Source organism: Panthera onca, chromosome B2, assembly GCF_046562875.1.
Source record: "Panthera onca isolate mPanOnc1 chromosome B2, mPanOnc1 haplotype 2, whole genome shotgun sequence".
Taxonomy (NCBI): domain Eukaryota; kingdom Metazoa; phylum Chordata; class Mammalia; order Carnivora; family Felidae; genus Panthera; species Panthera onca.
In genome coordinates this window covers 97,657,432-97,663,431 of record NC_138343.1, presented here as the reverse complement: position 1 = coordinate 97,663,431, position 6,000 = coordinate 97,657,432, and positions in this window count along the sequence as shown.

Below are 6,000 nucleotides of genomic sequence, written 5' to 3'. Positions count from 1 at the left end.
TAGGTAAGTCCTTTGATCTTATTCAAGAACGTTTTGGTTATTTTAGGTCTTTTCAATTTTTAAAAAAAATTTTTGAATGCTTTTTATTTTTTGAGAGAGAGAGAGAGACAGAGAGCAAGTGGGGGAGGGGCAGAGAGAGAAGCAGACACAGAATCAGAAGCAGGCTCCAGGCTCTGAACTGTCAGCTCTCTGACTGCAAGATCGTGACCTGAGCTGAAGTCAGACACTTAACTGACTGAGCCACCCAGGTGCCCCAGGTCTTTTGCATTTTTATATGCATTTTAGAACCATTTGTCAATTACTATCACAAAAATCATAATCCTGCTGGGATTACAGTTGGGATTCATTGGACCTATTCATTAATTTGGAGGAAATACTCACCTTAAAAACATCAAATCACTCAACATGTGGACATAGTATACCTTTCTATTCATTTAGGTGTCCCTTAATTTCCCTCAGCAGTGTTTCAGAGTTTGCAGTGCAGAGGCTTTGTACCCACATAAAGGGTCCTTTGCTAAATTTAATGTGAAACATTTTATAATTTGTTACCATTATAAATTACATCATTTGAGGTTTTCATTGTCTCTTCCAATTATTTTCCGCTACTATATAGAAATACAAATTATCTTTGTTTATAGATTTTTATGAACATCTGCAAATAGGGACAGTTTTGCTTTTTCTTTTCTATTTTTAGAATAGAAATTCTTTTATTAATTTGAATTTCACATCTTGCTTTATAACGATGGCTAGCAGCTCCAGTATAATGTCGAATAGAAATGATAAGAGCAGATATTCCCCAATATCCTAGAGAAAAGTATTCATCTTACAACAATAGGTATGGTATTAGTTGTAGGGTTTTCATAGGTGCCCTTCATCAGATTGAGGATGTTCTGTTTCATTTCAAGTTTTCATGAATGAGTGTTGAATTCTGTCAACCGACTTTTCTATTGATCATCCGTTTGTTACTCTGTTATTACAATAGAATATATTTATTGGAATTTTAAATGGTAACCAATCTTGCATTCTTTGGATAAAATTTTCTTTGTGATAATGCATTATTTTATTAGGAATTTTTGTGTCTTGGGGCACCTGGGTGGCTCGGTCAGTTAAGCATCCGACATTCCATCTCAGGTCAGGTCTTGATCTCAGGGTCATGAGTTCGAACCCCACATTGAGCTCCACACTGGGTGTGAAGCCTACTTAAAAGAATTTTTGTGTCTTATATTCGCAAGATATGTTGATCTTTAATTTTCTTTTCTGTTAATGCCTTTGTCGGATTTTGGTACTAGGATTATGGTGGCCTCTAAAGAGTATTTTTCTCCTTGTTTTCTAAAGGATTTTGTATGGAGTTGGTATTATTACTTCACTAAATGTCTGACAGAATTCAATAGTGAATGGGTTTATTTCTTTTTTCAGTTCTTTAAAAATTTTATTCCATTGTCTTCTAGTCTCTATTGTTTCTTAGAACAGGAAAAATGTAATTTGTATTGTTGATCCCCTGTATGAAATGTATTGTTTTACTCTGAAAACTTTCAAAACTTTCTTATATTGCATGAGATTTTGTATACTATGCCTAGATCTGTTTTCTATCCCACTAGATGTATATTTATTTTACTTAAAGTTTGTTCAACTACCTCAACCTGTAAGTTTGTATCTTTAACTACATTGGAAAGTTCTGACTTACTTCTTCAGATACTTTTTCTTATCGATTCTCTCTCCTTTCCTACTTGGACTCCAATGATATGTTAGATGATTTGATATTATCCTACAAGTCTATGACTATTTATTTTTCTTCAATTTTTTTTCTCTCTGTTCTTCAGATTGGATTGCTATTCAATTACCTTCCAGTTATTAACTCGTTTTTCTGCCAACTCCAATATGTTAAATCTATTGAGTGAATTTATTGTTTTAATTGTTACACTTTTCTCCTTTAGAATTTCTATGTGTTTTATTTGTATAGCTAATTTCTCTGCTGAGTTTCACCTTCGCCTGTCTGTTTATTATGTATTGTTCTCTTTCACTCCTTGAACATATTTATAATAGCTGCTTTACTTAAAGTCCTTTTCTACTATTGCAACTTCTCAGCATTAGAATTTATTAATTTTATTTTTCTTGAGTATGGGTTACATTTTCCTGTTTCTCTCACTTTTTAAAATGTGACTTTTTAAAAATGCACACTGGACATTATAAATGATTCAAAACAGGGTCTCTGGATTCTGTTGTGTTACTTTAAAGAGTGATTTTTGTTTTAGCAAATAGTTAACATTATTGGATCAAACTTCAAGCTTTGCTTTCCCTGTAATGGGAAGCAGCTGAGATTTAGGCTGTTAATTTTGTTTTATTTCCAGCTGCTGTTTTTCCATCAGGGCCCTAAGATTTCTTCACAAGTACATCATCTAATGGTCAGTCTAAGATTTTCTTTTTTTTTACAGATTTGGTATTCATTGCATCTAGGTCTCCTTCCCTTCCTAAATCTTTCCTCTCCCCCAAACCCAGCCATTTGACTCCTCAACTTAGTGAGACTGTGGTTGTCTGCTGCCCCTGGAAGAAAGCTGTGCACATATTGAAAAGTTATCAAATGACATGATACTCTGTGTGGAAAACCTGAAAGACCATCAAAAAATTGCTATTCATACATGATTTCAGCAAAGTTTCAGGGTATAAAATTAATGTACAGAAACCAGTTGCATTTCTATACACCAATAATGAAGCAGCAGAAAGAGAAGTCAAGGAATTGATCTCATTTACAACTGCAACAAAAACCATAAGATACCTATGAATAAACCTAACCAAAGAGGTAAAAGATCTGAATGCTGAAAACTATATAACACTTACGAAAGAAATTGAAGAAGACACAAAGAAATGGAAAAAACGTTTCATGCTCATGGATTGGAAAAACAAATATTGTTAAAATGTCCATACTACTCAAAGCAATATACATATTTAATGCAATTCCTATCAAATAACACCAGCATTCTTCAGAGAGCTAGAACAATTTTAAAATTCAACCCTAAAATTGAACAAAAGACCCTGGATAGCCAAAATAATGTTAAAAAAGAAAACCAAAGCTGGAGGTATCACGATTCCGGACTTCAAGCTGTATTACAAAGTTGTAATCAAGATAGTATGGTACTAGCACAAATACAGACACATAGATCAAGGGAACAGAATAGAGAACCCAGAAATGGACCCACAAACCCATGGCCCACTAATCTTTGACAAAGCAGGAAAGAATATCCAATGGAATAAAGACAGTCTCTTCAGCAAATGGTGCTGGGAAAACTGGACAGCAACATGCAGAAGAATGAACCTGGACCACTTTCTTACACCATACACAAAATAAACTCAAAATGGATGAAAGACCTAAATGTGAGAGAAGAAACCATTAAAATCCTATAGGAGAAAACAGACAGTGACTTCTTTGACCTTAGTAGCAGCAACTTCTTACTAGACATATCTCCAGAGGCAAGGGAAACAAAAGCAAAAATGAACTCTTGGGACCTTATCAAGATAAAAAAGATTCTGCACAGTGAAGCAAACAACAAAACTAAAAGGCAACCGATGGAATGGGAGAAGATATTTGCAAATGACATACCAGATAAAGGATTAGTATCCAAAATCTATAAAGAACTTACCAAACTCAACACCCAAAAGCCAAATAATCCAGTGTAGAAATGGGCAGAAGACATGAATAGATGCTTTCCCAAAGAAGACATCCAGATGGCTAACAGACACATGAAAAGATGCTCTCAACATCACTCATTATCAGGGAAATACAAATCAAAACCATAATGAGATACCACCTCACACCTGTCAGAATGGCTGAACTGAACAAGTCAGGAAATAACAGATGTTGGTGAGGATGTGGAGAAAGGAGAAGACTTTTGCATTGTTGGTGGAAATGCAAACTGGTGCAGTCACTCTGGAAAACAGTGCGGAGGTTCCTCAAAAAATTAAAAATAGAGCCACCCTACAACCCAGAAAATTGTACTACTAGGAATTTATCCCAAGGATACAAAAAATGTTGATTTGAAGGTATGCATGTACCCCAATGTTTATAGCAGTGCTATCACAATAGTCAAGTTGTGGAAAGAGCCTAGATGTCCATTGACTAATAAATGCTGATGAATGGATAAAGATGTGGTGTGTATCTGTGTGTGTGTGTGTGTGTGTGCGCGTGCGTGCGTGTGTGTGTATACATATATACATACAATAGAATACTACTCGGCGATCAAAAAGAATAAAATCTTGCCATTTGCAACAATGTGAATGGAACTAGAGTGTATTGTACTAAGCACAGTAAGTCAGTCAGAGAAAGACAAATACCATATGATTTCACTCATATGTGGAATTTAAGAAACACAACAGATGAACATAGGGGAAGGAAGGAAAAATAAGATAAAAACAGAAAAGGAGGCAAACCATAAGAGACTCTTTTTTTAATATAATTTATTGTCAAACTGGATAATATAACAGTGTGTACAGGGTGCTCTTGGCTTTGGGAGTAGATTCCCATGATTCATTGTTTACATACAACACCCAGTGCTCATCCCCACAAGTGCCCTCCTCAATGCCCATTACCCATTTTCCCCTCTCTCCCAACCCCCCAGCAACCCTCAGTTTGTCCTCTGTATTTGTTCTCTTGTTCTCTGTATTTAAGAGTCTTCTCTCTTAAATACAGAGAACAAACTGAGGATTGCTGGGGGGGAGGTGGGTGGGGGTTGGGCTAAATGGGCACTTGTGGGGATGAGCACTGGGTGTTATATGTAGGGAATGAATCACTGGGTTCCAGTCCTGAAACCAATACGACACTATATGTTAACTAGCTTCAATTTAAATAAATAATTAAAAAAAAAAAGAAAAGTTATCGAAAGCAAAAATCTGCTGCAAATAGAGAATCTCACCAGGGTAGATTCTTGTCCAGTTTCTCTCAGCTTTGGTTATTCTTCAGTGCTTTCTAATAGTCATTTTTATAAAAAAAAATTTTCTCCCAGATATCACTAGTATTTGAGAAGGCTTTTTAAACCAATGAACTCTGTCACTACTGGCTATTACTTTTAAATATGTCCAAAATAAAAAGAAGAACAAAACTGGAGTTATCACAATTCCAGATTTTGAGATATAGTACAAACTTGTAGTAATCAAGACAGTATGGTACTGGCACAAAAGTAGACCCATAGTTCAATGAAACAGAATAGAAGGCCCAGAAATAAATCCACATTTATATGGTCAATTAATCATCAACAAAGAAAGCAAGACTATGCACTGAGAAAAAGAGTCTCTTCAACAAATTGCATTGGGAAAATAGACAACTAAGTGCAAAAGAATGAAACCACTTTCTTACACATACATGAAAATAAACTCAAAATGATGAAAGACCTAAATGTGAGACCTGAAACCATAAAAATTCTAGAAGAGAGCACAGGAAGTAATTTCTCTGACATTGGCCCTAGCAACATTTTTCTAGCTATGTCTCCTAAGGCAAGGGAAACAAAAGCAAAAATAAGCTGTTGAGACTACATCAAAATAAAAACCTTCTGCAGAGCAAAGAAATCAACAAAACTAAAAGACAGCCTACTGAATGGGAGAAGATATTTGCAAATGATAAATCCAAAAAGGGGTTAGTATCCAAAATATATAAATAACACATAATTCAATACCAAAAAACCCCAAATAACCCAATTAAAAAATGAACAGAAGACATGAATGGACATTTCTCCAAAGAAGACATCCAGATGGCCAACAGACACATGAAAAGATGCTCCACATCACTAACCACCAGGGAAATGTAAATCAAAACCACAGTGAAATATCACCTCATATCATACCTGTCAGAATGGCTAAAATAAAAAACACAGGAAACAACCAGTATTGGCAAGGATAGGGAGAAAAAGGAAACTTGTGCACTCTTGGTGGGAATGTAAATTGGTATAGCCACTGTATAAGACAGTATGGAGGTTCCTCCAAAAATCAAAAATAGGATTAATCATATGATTCAGT